This window comes from Rhinolophus sinicus, chromosome 16, assembly GCF_057876585.1.
Source record: "Rhinolophus sinicus isolate RSI-liver-muscle chromosome 16, RSI-T2T, whole genome shotgun sequence".
Taxonomy (NCBI): domain Eukaryota; kingdom Metazoa; phylum Chordata; class Mammalia; order Chiroptera; family Rhinolophidae; genus Rhinolophus; species Rhinolophus sinicus.
The window spans coordinates 138,516,041-138,536,035 of record NC_142516.1 but is presented as its reverse complement, the minus strand read 5'-3'; the positions used below and the strand labels follow the sequence as shown (position 1 = coordinate 138,536,035).

The following is a 19,995-nucleotide window of genomic DNA, read 5'->3' as shown; positions in this document are numbered from 1 at the left end:
CCTGCCTCCTTCTTTCCTCCAGCATTCAGGCTGTGCCACGGTGTGCAAGGAAGAATCGCTTCCTCCAAATCTGCAAATTTGGAATCGCTTCCTCCAAATCTGCAAATAAAACATGATGGAAGAGGGAGAGGATGGGGGGGGGGGGGCAGAGGATGGCTGCAGGCCCCCAATTATCAGCAAACAGGGTGCAGTTTCTTAAATCAGAGTGGAAAAGAAGTGGCGAATGTGGAAAGAAGTTAGTGGCGATGTGTGTGTTTGAGACAGTTTAGGAAATGAGCAGGGCAGGAGAGGAAATCCATTATGTCTAATTCTCCCAGCATTTAGGATTGGAACTTGTCGTGTTCAGAAACAGAATTGTAGCGCCACGTAGGAGGTTCTGATAAACGCAGTTTCTTTCTCAGGCTAGGAATGTCTGGGGTTGCTATTTGTCTTTTTAAGAAACACATTAATGTCTGCACAATTTTAATGCCCATTAGAAAAAGAGAAAAAAGTCCTGACTTTTGGCCAGCTTCTGCTGTTCAGCCGATGAGTTTTGGAACCATGTGCATGAGGGGTGACCCTCCAGGGTCTTGGCTGTGCCCCTGAAAAGAAGCATGTCAATGACAAATATGAGATTGCCGATAGCACAAGTCCATTCCAGAAAGCCTCAGACAAGCTTTGTCCAGTGTGAATGGTCTGGTACTGCAGAGAGGCACTGAGGGTCAGGCTTAGGGAAAGAGTCGCAATGAAATCAGTTGTTTTCGTTACAAAATGAGCATTCACATGCGTCCTTTAGAAATCCAGACACAGGCATGTAAGGATGTTGTGTTAATTTTTTTTCTGCCTGAAATGGAGCTGCAGTTTGACTGAGCAAAGTTGTACCCCAGACCTGTTCCTCCATGTTCCTTTGGAGACTGGGTAATTAAAGAGTTAAATCAAGCAGCCCCTTCTTATTTTTCACCTTCTCACCAAACAGCATGAATTAATGAAAAGATGTAAGCACTCAGATCTTTTCTGGCAAGAATGCTTGTTGAAATAATCAATTAACCTTGGAAGATCAAATTGACAGGGCTTAAGTGCAAAGTTATTTAAGATGCCAGATTATCTAGCCAGATGATTGCATTTGTTGCAACGCAAGAAAAGCAGTAAGAATGCTTTTGAGAAATTTCAAGGCTTCAGAAAGATTTAATGTTATTTCCCCACAGAATTAATCTGCCCATTAGAACACACTTTAACCTCTTACAAGTAATATCCTGGGATAACTTTAATTTACCTCTTTCCTTTATTCATACAGTGAAAATGATCTGAAGACAGCAAACATATAAATTAGTTTCAAGCTTTTGCTTTCATTTATCTTAAAATGGGCTTTTAAAAAATTAAATGAAATCTCAATTTGTATCACATTTTTATTTTAATCCACATATTCTAAATTCACCAATGCTCCACTTGGATATCTTTTATTTTTGGTAGACTACACTTGCTTTTGTATAATCAGGATGAGAACATTTTATTCAGGCGTGATTATATGATGAAAACTATCATTTTAATAACTCCCTGGCCAGTATGACTGTTTTTGCAGAAAATGATTGTGCAGTGCCTGGGGGTGGGGAGTAATCCCTGAGAAGTAGTGTCAATGGGTGCATGTGGCATGTGACCAACCTTGGCAGGTAGTGCTACATCCGCTAAGGAGATGCCTGGTGGTCAGACATGAGGCAAAGAGTCTTTTCATTTGGGTCCACACTTGCAAGAAGATGTTAGGAGCAGTTGGTTTTTACATAGTGTTTAACTTACCCCACTTTAAGAAGTCATTCACATGATGTGAGTATTGCTATAATTTGGAACAGTAACTCTGCAGAAGAGAGCATAATTCAGTCTCCACATTCTCCGACCCTGGCTAGTTCCATGACAGTTTTTGTTTCCTCTGAAAGCAGCCTGCTTATTGGTAATTCCTTTAAATAAAGGAATTATTTTCCTAAGCAATTTGTTTTGATTGTGTTACGTTCTAGCTCGTCCTCCTCTGCTGTTTTGAAAGAAAAGCTAATCTGCTGGTTTACTATCTTGCCGCACATAAAAGACAAGTGGGAAATGAAATCTTCGCAAAGCTAAACTCCTAATTTTTGTGACAAAATGTGAATGAGAATGACGAACTTATTCATAAGAGATGAGAATTTTGAAATGAATGATTTATGGGTATAAGCCTTAAAATATATTAATTTAGTACGGAGGCAGCAGATTTAAATGTTATTTGGTAGCTGAGTACAAAGGATGCACACAATTGTATTGAGGTACAAATAATGCACTTAGCCAGTCAGGTTATATGAGTGAGTGTGAATCTAAGAGCTCCAGGAGTGACTGAACCAGTGGGGCCCATGAACCAGTGGGTGGTAGGTACCGATGCAACGCAGCCAAGAGTTACATCCATCTTTCTGGTGCAGAGTTTGTGAATGCACCCCCATAAACTGCATTTTAAGCCTTCCAGGTCAATCTAAAGGATCTTTGGCTTGGCATTCGGTAAGACTACATCTCTAGCTATAACTCAGGGCTTCACAATCTCGGCACTATTGACATTTCAGGTCAGATCGTTCTTTTTTCTGGGGCACCATCTGTGCATGAGAGGATGTTAAGCAGTATCCCTGGCCTCTACCCACTAGATGCCAGTAGTACCCACTCGGTCCCCCAGTTAGGACATTCAAAACTGTTTCTAGACATTGGCAAGTGTCCCCTGAGGGGGAAATAACCCCTAGTTGAGAAGCACTGCTGTCACCTACAACAACCCACGGACATACGAACATTGTTCTTGGGCCTTGGCAGAGGTTGATGTACCATGAAGCTAAGGCAACCTCAGGTTCAGGGCCCCTCCCTCCCACAGGCCCTTCTACGACTCTGTACCTAATTTTATATTTGCAATTTTTTGTCTTTATTAAAGAGGACACCACAGTGTTTAAAGTTAAAGCCCCATAAGTCTGGACCTGCACCAAAGTCTTAGCCCAGTTGATATTAATCAACTTACTGTCCAGAACTGTCCAAAATGTCTCCTATTCTTCCTCATAGTAGTCAGTTTGTTTACACCTTCAGCTGGTGTGCATGCGGTGACTGTCCCACATTGAACACAGTGCCCCTGGCCTTGTGGAGCATGAGAAGGTTTTAAGCAAAAGAGTTAAGGCCCATCTGTGTTCTGGTAAAACTCGCACAGTCAGGGAAGTGGCAGCATCCTGTTCCCACGCACTTGCGGATTCCACACAAATGTAGTTTGACTTAGGATTTTTCATAAAGCTCCTTCAGATTAAAAATTGCTTGGGGAATAATCCCAGTCTCTGCCAGCATCTTCTTCTCTCTGAAAACAAAGTGAGGGAGGGGAATTGAGAAGATTATCTAGGTGTATTTCCTACTGAAATTTTGTCTTGTTGGAGGAGCCAGAGATCAGGAATCATCAGGTGGAAGACAGGCCTATAGAAAAACAACTCCAACTGTCTGACTGGCACCTTTCTTGAAACCTTAGAGACTTCTTGATTGTTCATTAAAATTAAACCTGGCCTGGATGGATGAGGGAGGGAGGGATGCATGGATGGATGGATGGATGGATGGATAAATGGACAGATGGACACTTGTCCTACCTTGTCCACCTGTGTGCTTCCTGCCCCGTGCCGGGCTCCTTTCAACACCTGCACAGGGCAATGGCAGCAGGCCTGTGTACTTGACCCCAGTCTACACAGGGCCTGGGGCAGGGCCGGCCATGGTGAGGGCCCAATAAGTGTTCAATGAAGGAAAGAAGGAAAGAAGGAAGGAAGGAAGGAAGGAAGGAAGGAAAGAAGAAAGGAAGGAAGGAAGGAAGGAAGGAAGCAAGGAAGGAAGCAAGGAAGGAAGCAAGGGAAGAAAGAAGGAGGGTGGGAAGGAAAGGGTGAAATTCAACAAATAATGGTTATTCCTTCTCCTTCATGGAATAGATCTGTATGAGCTAGAAATGATCTCTCATTTACTGAAATGATCTTTTCTTCCCCCAAATCATCAGAAAGACACTTCTTATGGTGGCCTTAGGTAACTGCCACCTCTGATCTGGATATGGAGCAGCTTTTCAGCCCGAGAAGTTCTTTTAACAGACCATGTTACATTTCCTTTGTACATAGTATGCTTAGCCAAATGATAACTGTAACAAAAGTTGGTTGTGCTATGTTTCTGGACCTCTTACCAACTGTTGAGTATGTGGTCATTAATGAGGTGACAGTAATGACAATATTCCAACTCCACTACCACTACTGTCTTTGGCCCTTTTCGAGTCCCCCATTCTTTCTGGGGACTCTCATGTGCTAATGGATGGTCTGGCTGGGAAGCCGTCAAAGGCAGAGCTTTCTGCTTCCTGCCCCTCCCCTCAACCAGGACGACTGAGAACACGTGTCCTTGGCTCAGGATGCTCCCTAAAGCTCAGGGGACTTCAGCTACCAAAAAGCCACCTGAATTCCCATCATCTCCTGTCCATGGGTCTCAGAGCCAGTCCACAGACCAACACACATACAGACATAGCCTTCCCTCTCCTGTCACTCTATTTCCTGTCTCTCCTGAGATAGCCTTGAACCAAACTTCCCTCCTCCCTACACTCCTTTTAGGAGCTGCTCTGTGTAGTTTGAGGTGGAGTAGCTGGAATTATCACCCTGTGGGCAAAGGCAGGGGCTCCCTGTCAGGCTCAGCATTGCCATTGTGATCGCACTTGGGACCTTAATGCCTGGGATGCCTGAGCCAGCCTGGGACCAACTGGCCTGGACACTAGAGAGTATGGAACCATCTGGGATTCTGCACTGCAATTCATGGCGTTTGCTGCCAGCTACAGGGTAGGGTGTGGTGCTCCTGAATGAACATTTCTCCAGGTAGATGCTGAGACATACACCATGGGTGCAGCGCAACCAATGATCCCTTTGACACGCTGCTGTCCTCAAGAGAAATTACCTGAACTCGGAGCAAAAAGCCAAAGGATTTCAAAGCGTTTGGGGAGACCTTGATCTCAAGGTGAAGTGCATCTGTCTCTATCTAGGGAGACTGCAGGTTCTGCCTCCTGCCCACCCACCACACTGGCTGGGGGTCCTCTGGCTCTGAGGCTGGGCTCTATCTTCTTTACTTTCTAAGTAAGGAAATCTGTGTTACCTTTCTAAGTGTTGGCCTCTCCCTCAAAAAGACATAATTTCTAAGCTTTTCTTTGGAAGGATGACTTTAACTTCACAACTGAAAGAAAACAAGTTAAGCCATCCTTCTAGAGAGAGATATTGGGGATGACATGGCTTCACTGCTTCCAAAAAAATATTGGGGAGAGGAGCTCACCACAGATGGAAGCCTCTTTCTAATTCTGCGTCTGCCTTTCAGCATCTCTAGCAGTCATGGCCCCAAACTGAGAACGGTGCTGGTTCTTTGCATCTGGTTTAAAACTGACCAGCCAAATGCACTCTATACTTGAGCCCCCTAGCCGTGTGACTTTGTGAAGTCACCTACTTCTCTGCATGATAGTCACTATGACAATCAAGTGCAATACCAAAAGGAAAGCACCAGTCATGCCACTGGCACCCAGGAGCGACTCAGTGAATGATAGCTCTGTGATTGTAAATGAATGCAGTGGAGTAACTCCCTTCGTCCTGTTGGTTCATACTGCATATGGGTCCCAGACATTTAAGACAGCGATTCTACATCTGACTTCCAGGAAAATCCCCAGGTCCACCCCCACTTTCTACATCAGAACCTTCTCAGGTTGGGACCTGGGGATCTGCCCACCTTCCGTGGCCCCAGGTGAGATTTCTGCACGCTGATCCAGCTTAGATGAATGTCTTTGGACTTCATACATTCGGATTTTGTTCATTGTCAACACTCACTGATTTGTAAGTACCGTAGACCACTCAGTGCACTTCCCTGGATTGAGTTCTCACCAGTAATCTCTCTCTCTCCTAAGGCTTTTAATAGTTTTAACTTCACTCTCTAACCCACAAGAAAAAAAAAGAAGGTCAGGTATCTGTATAAGCCCATTGCCCATAGCAAAGCGAGGTCCCTCAGGCCCCGGGAGTGTCCAGCAAGCCAGTGGGGGAGCCCAGGACTGCCACGAGGAGGAGAGATTCATGCTGAATTTTACGTTGGTCCATAAAAACCACTTCTGTGCCCTCAGAACAGGCCTGAACACAGAGATCCTGCCTGCGGGGCTGGGAAACGACGTGCTCGCCAGCCCCACATGCTAAATATTCTTCTCTAAGTGCCGGTTCTTCATTGCCAAAGAATTTCACATTTTGCTCCTGGTAATTATATCAAAGACATTGTTTTTACACCTTAAATGTGTCCCTGAGTCTGAAGCCACAAAAGGGGGTGGACAGAAGTGCAGAGCAAGTCAGGGCTGTAGAATCATATATGAAACTTGGACTCCTGATGCAGAAGTCAAGGACATAATTTAGCCCCGTTGGTGACTACCACCCTGCATCAACAGTGCGTGCAAAGCAAATCACAGGGCCTCAGCTCCTTGTCACTTTGCCTCTAACTGCATGACCTTAAAATACCTGCGGAAAAGTGGGAAATTCTAGCTGTATCCCCAGGCTTTGGGCACATAATGTCAAATAAGACTTTTCAACTTAAAAGGTTTGTTTTATTGCTGTCATTTTGCACACATCCTACTAATCCCAGCAAGAGAGCCGAGCAAAGCCTGTTTTGTGTCCTATTCGGGGTGTATGTGATGATCACTGCAAATAGGAGATTCCCAGAAACTCCCAGAGAAAAGTGCTTCTGAAGATTACACCATGCAGGGTGGGCCACACCACACAGGCCTTGATTGGTGGCTGCTCTGTGAAAATGCCCCCCTTGGGCACCTGAGTGTTAACCACACGAGTACCCTCTGCCCTGGTGGGCTCCAGTCAATCAGACTTTGTCAAGATGACCAAAAAGACCAGCTTAGCTAATGCTTCCAGAGCACGCACCATGTGCCAGACACTGTGGTCAAATCTCTCCACTAGTTAACTCACTTAGGCCTTAGGACAACCCTACATAGTAGGGACCATTATTATTACTCCTGTTCTAGAAGAGGAAACTGAGGCAGGAAATGTCAAGTGACTGGGCCAAGGCCATCGAGGTGTTAAATTGCAGCGTGAAGATTTGAACCCGGGGAGTGTGTCCCTACATTATACACTGGCAGCCACAATAGGAAACGTCCAAACCCTACATAGCTTTTACTAAATAGCCCACCCATAAACATCACATCTCAGTGAAGCAGCTCATCACATACAGCAAACAGAGGTCCGTTCACATTAGGAACTTTGTAAAACACTTGGCCAGCTTGCTTGAATAGTTGTGAAGGGCCACCATCCATCTGAGACCAGACTGTACCCTCTTCTTTCTCTGCTGAGCAACAGATACCCCTCTTCTGAATGCCACTCACCCCGATTAAATGTGTGACCTGACAGCTCTCATCTGTTGGAAATAACTGAAATCCACTGCAGCTCTACAAAGTTCAGAGCTTAAAGCATGGCAGCGGCCACAACTCTGCCCTGTTGGTCCTGCCGACAGACCCTTCCTGACTCTCATCTCCTTCAGGGCAGTTCAGCAATGAGTTCAAAATGGCCCTGCCTTTCAGGAGAAAGATACTTCTAGACAAGGCTCCAGACACGAAGAAACGTCTGGTTGAATGGCATGGATTGTTCTACTCTGATGACTGGAGATATAAAAATGGCAGCATTCCTGTCTACTGTAAACTCACATATCGGTGGATGCCAGAAGCATGCCTTATGTGCTCCTGTGAAGCTGCTCCTGTCATAAATGAGCAGCAGAGGAAACCAGCCTGGACTAAGGAAGGAAGAAAACTGAGCCTAACTTGCCCCGACCTGAATGGGTTTTAGTATCAGTCTTCATCAACAAGCTCAGCTATGCAAGAAATGTCAACATCTTGTTTTATTCAGCTGGGGAAAAGTTGAACCACAGTACCCTCTGGCTTCTCCTTCATCTCCACAATGTGCACACATTTCTAGAATGTTTGGTAAGCAGTTTGTGGAGATTGGTTTGGTTTAGAGGAGAGGAGCTCTTGGGGCATGGGGCTGTCAACTTGCCTTCCTGGAGTGGGTCCTGTGACTCTGGGCTGGGTCTGAATCACTGTCGTCTAAGGGGTTCCCCAGGGTCTCCAGACCAGTGCTGTGAGGTAGAAAAAGTGAGCCACACATGTGAGTTTACATTCTTCTAGTAGCCACAGTTTAAAACAAGGAAGAAGAAATAAGAAAAAAGTAATCTTAATCATATACTTTTTAAAATCCAATATATTAAAAATACTTTCTTTTCAACCCAGCAATTGTGCTTATTGGTGTTTACCCAAATGAATTTAAAACATATATCTGCATAAAAGCCTATACATGGATTTTTAAATCTTTTCTTAATTAAATTTATTGGGGTGACATTGGTTAGTAAAATTATATAGGTTTCAAGTGTACATTTCTATAATACATCATCTATATATCACATGTGTGTTCACCACGCAGAGTCAGTTCTCTTTCACTATATATTCACCGTATATTGGATCCTCTTTACCCTTATCTACCACCCCTCTGCCCTGTTACCCCCTGGTAACCACTAAACTCTTATCTGTGTCTATGAGTTTTTGCTTCTTTGTTTGTCTTGTTCCTTTGTTGCTTTCAGTTTTATGTCCCACATATCAGTGAAGTTATATAGTTTTTGACTTTTTCTTTCTGACTTATTACGCTTAGCATAATAATCTCAAGATCCATCCATGTTGTCGCACATGACAGTAGGTATCTCATCTTTTCTTATGGCTATATTCTTAATTTTTTGAGGACCCTCCGTACTGTTTTCTATAGCAGCTATACGAATCTACATTCCCACTAACAGTGTATGAGGGTTCCTTTTTCTCCACAGCCTCTCCAACACTCGTTACTATTTGTCTTGTTGGTGATAGCCATTCTGACTGGGGTGAGGTGGTATGTCACTGTGGTTTTGACTTGCATTTCCCTAATAGCTAGTGGAGTTGAGCAGTTTTTCATATATCTGTTGGCCATTTCTTGGGAGAAGTATCTTCTTGGGAGAAGTGTCTGTTCAGGTCCTCTGCTTATTTTTTAATTGGATTGTTTGGTTTTTTGTTCTTGCTGATTTGTACAAGTTCTTTATATATTTTGGATATTAGCCTCTTATCGGAGGTATTGTTTGCAAATATCTTCTCCCATTCAGTTCGTCACCTCTTTGTTTTGTCGATGGTTCCTTTTGCTGTGCAGAAGATTTTTAGTTTGATATAATTCCATTGATTTATTTTAGCTTTTACTTCCCTTGCCTTTGAGATCAAATTCATAAAATCCTCTTTGAACCCAAGGTCCGTAAGTTTAGTACCTATGCTTTCTTCTATGCAGTTTATTGTTTCAGGTCTTGTGTTTAGGTCTTTGATCCATTTTGAGTTAATTTTGGTACATGGTGACAGAGAGCAGTCCAGTTTCATTTTTTTGCACGTGGCTTTTTCAGTTCTCCCAGCACCTTTATTGAAGTGACTTTCTTTTCTCCATTGTATGATTTTGGCTCCTTTGTTGAAAATTATCTGCCCATATAGATGTGGGTTTATTTCTGGATTTTCAATTCTATTCCATTAGTCTGTGTGTCTGTTTTTTGCCAATACCATGCTGTTTTGATTATTGTTTCCCTGTAGTATAAGCTGAAGTCAGGGAGTGTGATACCTCTAACCTTGTTCTTTTTTCTCAGGATTGCTTTGGCTATTCGGGGTCTTTTGTGATTCCCTACAAATCTGATAGTTTTTTTTGTTCTATTTCTTGAAAAAAATGCCATTGGTATTTTGATGGGATTGCATTAAATCTGTATGTATATTGCTTTGGGTAATGTGGCCATTTTTACTATGTTGATTCTTCCAATCCATGAATACAGAATATCTTTCCATTTCTTTGTGTCTTCTTCAATTTCTTTTAAGAGTATCTTACAGTTTTCAGTACATAGGTCCTTCACATCCTTTGTTAAGTTTATTCCTAGGTATTTTATTCATTTTGTTGCACTTGCAAAAGGAATTGTTTCTTTCATTTCTTTTTCTGAAATTTCATTGTTAGTATATAGGAATACAATGAATTTTTATACATTGATTTTGCTTCCAGCAACTTTACTGTATTCGTTTATTGTTTATAATAGTTTTTTGGTGGAGTCCTTAGGGTTTTCTATGTAAAGAATTCTATGTAAAGAAACATCTACAAAAAGTGACAATTTAACTTCTCCATTTCCAATTTGGATGCCTTTTATTTCTTACTCTTGCTTTCGCTGATTGCTCTGGCAAGAACTTCCAACACTATGTTGAATAACAGTGGTGACAGGGGTTGACCCTGTTTTATTCCTGATTTTAGAGTAAAGCTTTTAGTTTTTCACCATTAAGTATGATATTACCTGAGGGTTTTCATATATGGCATGTTGAGGTACTTTCCTTCTATACCCTTTTTATTAATACATGGATGTTTATAGCAGCATTATTCAGTCACCAAAACTTGGAAACAACCAAGATGCCTTTTCAGTGGTAAATAGATAAACTGTGGATACAGAATGGATACATCAAACAGCGGAATGTTATTCAGTGCTGAAAAGAAATGAGCTATCAAGCCATGAAAAGGCATGGAGGAACCTTAAATGTATATTAATAAGTGAAAGAAGCCAATCCGAAAAAGCTACATGCTGTATAAAACCAACTATTTAACATTCTGGAAAAGGCAAAACTATGGAGACAGTAATAAGATTAGTGGTTGGCAGGGGTTGAGGAGAGGGCAGGATAAATAGGTGGAGCATAGGCGATTTTGAGAGCAGTGAAACTATTCTGTATGATACTAGAACAGTAGATGAATGTCATTGTACCTTTGTCCTAGCCCATATCATGTACAAAACTAAGGGTGAACTCTAATGTACACTATGGACTTTGGGTGATTATGAGGTGTCACTGTTGGTTCATGGATTGTAACAAATGTACCCCTCTGGGGGGGATGTTGACAGTGGATGAAGCTGTGCATGTGTGGGGGCAGGGTCCACGGGAAATCGCAACCTTCCCTCAGTTTTGTTGAGACACTAAAATTCCTCCCCAAAAAATTCTATTCGTTAAAGTTTTCAAAAACACATTCTTTTTTTCATCATAAGTCTTTAAATGTAATGTGTACTTTGCACTCACTGCATATCTCGATTCGGCTGGATTTCAGGTCTCAGTATCTACCTGGAGCAGGTAGCGCCTGCCCTAGGCAGGTTCAGCCCTCCACCCTGCCCCAGCCATGCTGTGAGGCTGGACACTGGCTGGCACTTACCTGCTGGATGAAGTCCACAGCAGGGGAACACAAGGAAAAGAAAACAGGGGTTAAAGGCTTAGCAAACTAAATGGTCATCACTGCAGCAATCTCCTGGGTGTGGTGTTTCACCTTCCATATGCTAAATTCATCCTGCCTGTCATAACACCACGTGATAATGAGCCATAAAAGGCTTCCACTCAGTGTCAGACACAAAGTGAATACAGTGAGCATCTTTTCCTCATGTTACCTTTTTGTTTTTCTCAAACACACCAATGGGCAAACCACTTGTGTTTGGGTATTCAAAGCACACCATCTATGATATTTAGGGGTTTTTTCCTCAGTTTTATTTCACAGAGTCCCCACTGGAGTAGTGGTGCCTTGTAGATGCTCACTACCTATTTTCTGAATTCAGGGGATAACTATTATTTTAGAAAAGGCCTGTGTTAGGAGGAAATTAAATAAGCAGGTATCGGAAATTTTCTTACTTTGTTATGTAATAAAGTGGGAAGTTAGTTTTAAAATACACCTGGAACTAACAATATTATATACCAACTATACTTTAATAATTTTTTTAAAACTAAAAAAATTAGGCACAGTAAGAAATTAGCAACAATAATAATAAAATGGAAAAATTATAACAATATACTGTACTAAAAATAAATATAAATAGACCCTTAGAAAAAAACCACAAATTATAAAACATCAATTATTTTATGTTAGAATACACTGCCTTCCATCTAAAAACCTTTCATTGAGCATTTTAACTATCGATGAAATTGCTCAGTTGAAAATTAAGCTTGCTCCTAATAAGTAAATCTGATGCCAAAACAGTTGGTTTGGGGATTACATGACTGATAACAGTGAAAAAAAGCTTACATCCATGACAGCCTTTCCTCCCCAGGCCGCTCAATGACCCTCATGACAGGCGATGGAGAAAGCAGAGCCGTCCGTGTCCCAGACGATCGTCAGACCCCACAGGGCGGTCAGGCCATGTCCTAGTCCACAGAGGCACAGTTCTTTCCACCAGCCAGGGGCAGGACATAATCACATTTCACAGAATCAGTTAGTGGGATGGGTATTGCACTGGGAGATAGTCTGAGCTGCGGTTACTGCCTCAGGTTCTGAGCCTCCTGCAGTTGTGTTAGTCACTTCTCCTTCTAGATTAAATGGGCGAGCAGCCACCTTTCTGCAGGCTTCCATGAGAAAGTTCACAGGGATGAACCCAAGCCCTGGCACACAGCAGTATTCCGTAAGCTCCAGCAACTACGGCTCTTGTTCTGTACTCACAAGATCTCATCCCCACATCCTCAGAAAAGGCCAGGGCAGGCATGCAATAATATTTACGGAGTAAATGAAAGAGGAAGTTGATTTTTAGGAGGCTGAGAGAATACATGAATATGAAATGGAGAATTGGGGAAAATGAAGAAAGAAAATGAGAGCCTGAGAATGAGAAGAACTAGATGGCAAAGGAAAACAAGAGAAGCCTTGGCTTCACGGAAGCAAAGTAAGGGAAATGCTTGTTGGTGAATGAGAGGGCAAGACGCCAAGTTCTGTAATAAAGAAGTGATTAATTGAGGCAGCCAGGGAGAGGATTAGAACAGAGAGCTTTTGATATTGTGCAGTTAGGAAGGAAGACTGCAAAGAATTTTAAAGCATATGAAAACAAAAACGGAGAAAGAAGAGCTGAAAAAAAATTAAAGACTGGAGAACTGATTTTTTTTTTTTTTTTTTTTAATGGGTTTGCTGTTTAATCCAGTAAAGTAGGCAGTGCTCTGCTGATAATGGGAATTTCTCCTTTGGTTACTTTTCCTCTGGAAACAGAAATCCTTGTTTGAAAATGTAGACACCTCAGAACCCAATCATGTGAAATGAAATTCAAGAAATACCTCATGAAGCAATCATGCTATTTAAGCTGTTGATGTGACATTCAAAATCTGAAAATTCTAAATTCTACCTCCCACACATTCACTGCAAAAATTCAGATTCTTGTGTGTCATACGTGAAAAACTCAGAGTGAAATGGATAAACTTCTAACACTCTCTGCCTAGCTGGAACTATAACTTAAAATAGCCAAAAAAGAGATTCTGAATTGTTTAAGAAAATATGGATTAAATGGGAGAAGATGGTAGCGTGTAATAACAGCATGTCAAACTTTCTAACTGCCCCTTCAAATGGAGAGTAGAATTACCTAGAATTTATACTGCATCTTTCTTCCTAAGAACCAAAAATGCATACGTTATTTCTAATTTATCTTCACCAAGATTACTATTGATTAAATGTATTATAAGGCTTTTCATGTCTCTAGGAAACATTTGGAAGTTGAGGGTGTGTAAGTAAGCATACATTAATTGTCAAGACTATTTTTTTTTATTAAATTTATTGAGGTGACAATTGTTAGTAAAATTACATAGATTTCAGGTGTACAATTCTGTATTACATCATCTATAAATCCCATTTTAAAGTAGGAGAATTGGAAGACCAAACTGAGTTCCCAAAACCTAAAGTGGGATCTAGACTCATTTCCTGACCTCCGGCCAGCACTCCATCCTCTGAATCTCGGACTGATCCACTTATCATTTGCAAACTAAGCACAAAACAGTAAAACTATGCATTTTGTGGGTCATAGCAGTCTGTTACATTCCAACAACTTAGAAAAAAAAATCTATTTTTAAGGGTGAGAAAGTAATTCAGTAGCCAAAGCTTATTTTCCTTGCCGGCGAGTTAGCCCACTTGCTTGCACTGTCTTCAGTGGCCCCATGAGAACTGCCTGGAAGGGGTGGGTGGGAGGAGTTTGAGACATATGGAGCATGTTACCAGGAGCACAAGCCACTTTCCAAATGGTACCTATTACTTTATCACTGAACAGAAAGAAACTCACAAAAATGAAGTATTCCCCAAACCACAGCCTCAGAGTCACGCCTAGCTCAATAATTTATTGAGTCATGCAAAGTCTGAGAATCTTGTGTACAAAATAGAAAACTCTTATAGAGAAAAATTGATGTTTATTGGAATATGTATATAGATAGATATAGATATAGATATAGATATAGATATAGATATAGATATAGATAGATAGATAAATTATATTAACATTTTTTACTACTGCTTTTCAAAGTCCACTATCATTTTAAAGTTTTAAAGTACTTGGATGGCTTAAGAAATCTGAGACCTAATCCCAATTTATCCACTAGCTAATCTTGAGCAAGTCAAATTTTCTTTTGATCTCAATTTTTCCCCCTGCAAAATGGGAATTTTAGACCAATTGATTTCAAAGACACCTACCAGGTTCTATTGTTCCATGCACCTCTATCACTCCCCTCTCTGGGCTCAGTTTCCTCTAGTGTAAAATGAGACCTCTGGGTTCCCAATAAAGCCAGCACTACGGATTCCATCAACCAGTCTTTTTAGCGACATAGACACCACCAATGCAGTAATTTTTGTAAAAACTGAAAGTGTCCAAACTTGAGATAAATACCAGGAATATACATCCCTTGTGACACCATAAGTAGGGTCTTGTATATCTTGTCTCAGCAATGTCCACAATATGGCCAGGACGGAGGAGGCCTAAGGAGACACTTGACCAAAAGGAAAGGTGAGCGACTGCTCTCTACTTTTCCCTATAACAGGGCAAGAATCACAGTTAAAGCGCCAAATTGTTTTTCCCTATGGGCATGAGTGTCTAAAAATGTTTTACCAGAAGAAAACCAATATTCAAAAAGTGCTTTCTCCTGAAACTTGCAGAGGAAGTAGAAGTATACAGTTTATAGCCAACTGGGCCCTTTCCTCACAAACACAGTGGAGTCATTTTACTAAAGAACGAAACACGAAAGATTAAACAAAAGAACTGTGCCCACCAATAAGTGGAATGTAGAGTCACAAGCCGCCCAACACTGAAACCCCTTCCAGCCCCCCCGACACACACACACACACACACACACACACACACACACACACACACACGGCATGTGGAGGTCATAACCAAGTTTGCTAAAACTTATGGAAACTGTCATCAATGGGAGAGACTAGTGTCCTCTAAATGGAAGATTCTGGAAATTATCAAGAGGGTTAGGGTGCACCTTCCACCTGGGAGTGTGGGCGGCAGGGCATATCCCCAGGCAGTGTGTCCTAAGGGAACCTTCAGGAAGTCCCTCCAGGTACAAATCGGGGGTGACAGATGAAGAGGAAAAAGTGGGGCACGCCTCCGCTGAGCCTCATCGCATTGACTCTGATGGGGGTTTAGCTGATTTCGGTTTTCCCTCCCCAGAACTGGGGGAGTGGTTGCATCCAGTGTGGCCTCACTGCCCATATGCCATTCAGCTCCTGTCTGCCTTTTTGTTTACACTGGGGACACAATAGAAGCTATAGTCCTTCCAATACATCATTTATAAGTGTATTCTACCTCTGAATGTACAGACAGAACTGGCTGTGGGTGAATAAGCTCTGTGAATATTGCCAAGACACTGTGCTTTGTTCAGCATTATTCTTCACAATAGATACCACACTTTGGAAGTAATTTTAAAAAGGGAATCAAAATAGTGGTACTTTTAGCCTTTGTTTCTTTTATACCACACTGCATTCTCTGTCTCTCATTCAGCCGCTCCCATTATACTGACAAATTAAATAAACCACTCCATTGCAGAAAGGCTCGGGCAGGCAGGACTTCTCTCCACTGCAGCCCCGGGAAGTTGAAATAAACATTGAGGCGGTTTCTGCTAGCAATTTCAGCTAACTTTACTCAAGGAGCAAAAAGAAAAAAAGGGGGGGTGGGGGACTGCAGAATTTGAGTTGGCCAGCAGCACCTGAGAGCTGGCCTCTGCAGCAGGTAATGGACCACTGCGGAGAGGGCTGCATTTTCTAGAAGTGCTGAAAGTTCCTTCCTGCTGTGTGGCCCCTGGGAGCAGGAACAGGTGAGTTACTGGAGGCGCTGGAGCAGCAGAAGCCCAGTAGCAAGGGGCAGGCTGAGGGGCATCGGCAAAGCTGAGCGGCTGAGGGCTCTGGGAGGTCCAGAAGTTTCCTCTTTGCAACCATCTTGGCTTTGCTCTCCTTTTGTAAGGCATAATTTATTCATACTTTCGCTGAACTGCTTCCTAAAGAGAGAGGGTCACTCAGGTACAGGAGGAGAAGTTCCCTCTCTCTGTCTCTTCCTCTCTTTTTCTGTCTCTGTCTCTCTCTGTTTCTGTCTTCTTCTTTCTCTCTCTCTGTCTCTCTCTCTCTTAAACTTTGCATTGAATTTTGGAAGTTGTTGACTTGTGCAGTCATATCTATATTTGAAATTCAGGCAAAGGAAAAATAGATAGGATTTTTGAGTGTGGTTTTATTTTCGGTCTTTTTAAGGTCCACAGATGTATTAGAGACATGAATGCAAACTTTAGAAGATGCCTTTCTAACTTTTGGCCTGAAAACATTTTTATTTGTTCAGGAGGGAAAAAAAGCAAAATATATATATATATATTATACTTGGGAAGGAAGCGCTTTTAAATTAATAACTGATTATTTTTGAAAATAGATAAAGATTTGCTTTGAAATCGAATGCACACTGGAGTCGCTTTGGTTAAAAACCTGGGTTTATACTCATTAGTAAGATACAAAGTGTGGTGTAGCTCTTTCTTTAAAAGTAGCTCTGGTTTGACTTGGAAAATGGCTGTGAATGTTGTAAAAATCATCTTCCAATGTCTGTGCTGGGACCCCATATTCCCCACACTCCTTTTACTCCCAACCACTCATAACAAAATAAGTGGAATTGGTGGAAAAGATAGAGTCAAGAGTGCTTGTCAGGGATCTCAGAGGTGGCCCGATTTCCTTATGAAAACAGAGCTCCAGTAAATGCCAGTTCCAGGAGATGGCTTTGAAGACTCCAGCCACCAGCTAAGATGACCTCATTTAAAATGCACGGTGGCTCCAGCGTGGAGTGGGAAACTCTTGTGTTCCAACAGAGGCATCCTCTGGCTTCGAAGTCAGAGGCCACGGCAGGCAAAGGGAAATATTGAGCCAAAAGAGTTTGAACAGAACCATCGGGGTTCATCTTTTATTACCAAAGAAAGACTTGAAAAAGCCCAGGTGAAATTTTCTTCCATTGTCTGGGAAAATTCTCTGTAATTTGCCCCCAGGGAAATCCAAGTGGCCTGTGACTGGGGCCCCCACCCCACCTCCTCTGTCCTTCTTTCTCTTGCTCTCTCAGGGTAAATGTCTCCGGGGTCCCTGGAGAACGGACTGGGCGAGCGGGGGGACGCTGAAGGTCAGGGTTGCCCACTGTGGCCTGACTTTTAAGCTAAAGAGGTTTTTCTTTCTCTTGTTGCCATGTCAGGTCTAATTTGGCTGCATTATGCCAAAGGGGTGGGCCTGCTCCTGACAGGAGGGGGTTAAATGAGATTACAAGCTTCAGAGGCTGTCAGCAGTTCCTGCTGCCTAGGATGTTAAATTGCGATTTAATGGTCAGCTTTATCTGTAGAGTATCAGTGGAAATCTGCTGTTTTCAGCAACTTAATTGGCACTGTGTTTGCAGGAGTTTTTCGGGGAGGTAGGAGAGCTGACCAGATTTTAATGCTGAATTATTTAGAGATCACACTGGCAGAATGTCAGTGGAAATCTGTGGAGCGGTTTGTTTTTCTGAAGCACAGAAAGCTTATGAATGGGCAAGATGCTGGATTCTGCTGTGATGCCCGAAACTTTCTAAAAATATTCATGGGGTCTGATGTAGTGTATTTATAGATGGAATAAACAAAGAGTAGCAGTTGCTATCACAACATATGTGCGGTGCCTGATTTGCTCAGGGCAGTGAGAATCTCTGATAGAAAGACAGGGAACTCCACACAACATGCGTGTGTGTTTCCAAAATTTTAACAGTGTGGAGCTGAGTATTCCTGGGGTGAATTACAGGTGACTAAGGCAGTACAGTTTGACATCAGGGCAGGAAAGTGTGTGTGCGCACATGTGCGTATGTACCTGTCTTCATGTGTACATGTATGTGTAAAATGGAGCACAGTTGCTGACCAGCATGGTGGTTTGTCTACATGTGTCAAAAAGGTTGAACTGTGTGAAATCACGGACGTCCTATCACCTTGGCCCCACAAACACGTCAATCACCGACTGTGCCATCCAACCTGTTCAGAACGGATGGGCCATGTATAATTTGGTATTTCCACACGCAGGGAGGTGGGTGTGCTGTTTTAGGATTACCTGCACGAGAGAGTTTTTGCATGGGAACAGAGAAGCTGCCGGGAGCCTAAAGTTGGTGGCACTTGAGGGAGACTAGGTGGTGAGTATGTGGGGGGGGGACACGCGCAGGATGGTTGGAGAAAAAAAGGCAGGAGGAAGAAAAAAAACGGAGAAAGTGTTTTCCCTGCAGTCATCCACATTGTCTGTTCCCAGTTAGGGTCAGTCCGGAAAGTTCAGGATTAGTAAATTTAATATCCTGTCAAAATTCTCATGATAATGAATCCTAGCCGGCCGGCTGGCACAGCAGCTTCAGCAATGCAGCCGTCGAGATAGCGCAGCTAATTTATGAGCAAGAGATTGTGCTGCGCTGGCACCAGCAGGCCGCCCAACTCGGCTGGCTGAGGGGCAGTCCCCACAGCTAGTGGTGGCTCTGGCTGTCCCTGTCTTGCTCGGCTCCCAGCCTTGCTGCACCAGTGGGCCTGAGCCACATGACCAAGTGGCCCATTTGTACCTCTTTCACTGCAAGCATGGTTTTACCCTAGAAGAATCAGGAAAATGCTTTGTGGAAAAATCTAATTCTAAAATGATCTCTTCTCAGCCTGTTGTGATGCCATACCATCAATATTTTTAATCCAAAAGGGGGTAATGTAGAAGGATGGACATAGAAGTTTCAGAGCCTGGAGCGAAAAGAAGAGAAGGGTCGGGAGAGGGAGAAAGTTGGCTGAGAGAGAGCACATCGCAGATGCTGTGACTGCCTCCTGGTAGACAGGCCTGGGCGGTTTTTAGGCTGTGGGGTAATGCAAGATGTTAGGTCCCTCAGCGAGGAACATAAAAACGAGAAAGTTCCTGTGCAATTTGTTCAAGGCTCTGCACCTCTCTAAGCAGCTGTCAGATCCGTACATTATGGTACATTGAATCTGAATGAGGCTCTCAACATCAAAACCTTGCATCCATTATGATATCATCTCCCGCTCTAAGCCGTAATGCTTATTAATTCTGCACCCATACTCTCCCGGCTTCAGCAAATGTATTCCATCAGCCTAGCATTTAATTTAATTAGTACAGCTGGGCTCTCATTCTCCTTTCTGTGTCAGAGGTATTGTCAGCACGTTCTGCTGTAACACAATTACTGATTGCTTTTAGATAGGCAGAAATATGATTAGGGTATTGGGTGACTGTATCATAAGCCTTATTAGATTCATTTGAAATCTGGAGATAAATAGGAAACTTTTATTTGCAGTGTAATGAGATTATGCTTATTAGGCCAAGACCTCACAGCCTTTTGCAAAGAACACTGTATCAGTCGGATTATACTCTGGAAACACTCTGCTCCCAGCATCCGAGCCATTTCTGCGCGCCTTCGAGAATTCACCGTTGTCGTACTGTATACGTTTTAGGATTATGGCTACCTTGTATTTTCCTCATAATAAAAGACATGGATAGCCCTCTTCCTTCTCGAAGTCTGATGGAATACATACATCTTGAAGTGGGATCTTATTTTATGAGAAATGTTTTCAAAAAATCAGTGAACAAGCTAAAAGAAATTGTACTTTTCAATGTATTTGCTTTTAGAAATGTTTGCATTTGTTAGATGTCGCTT

General features: G+C 42.5%; 1 protein-coding gene across 12 annotated transcripts in view; it reads left to right on the top strand.

Moving 5' to 3' along the window:
- LOC141571246 (uncharacterized) overlaps positions 1-19,995 on the top strand; it is a 581,124-nt gene that overhangs the window by 444,582 nt on the left and 116,547 nt on the right. Inside the window, exon 1 of one of the 12 annotated variants that reach the window (XR_016019125.1) lies at positions 15,897-16,147. The exons of the other annotated variants lie outside the window; for them this stretch is intronic. The gene's annotated coding sequence lies outside the window, so the exon portion shown is untranslated. Of the gene's footprint in view, positions 1-15,896; positions 16,148-19,995 lie in introns of those variants that run through there. 12 annotated transcript variants of the gene reach the window in all.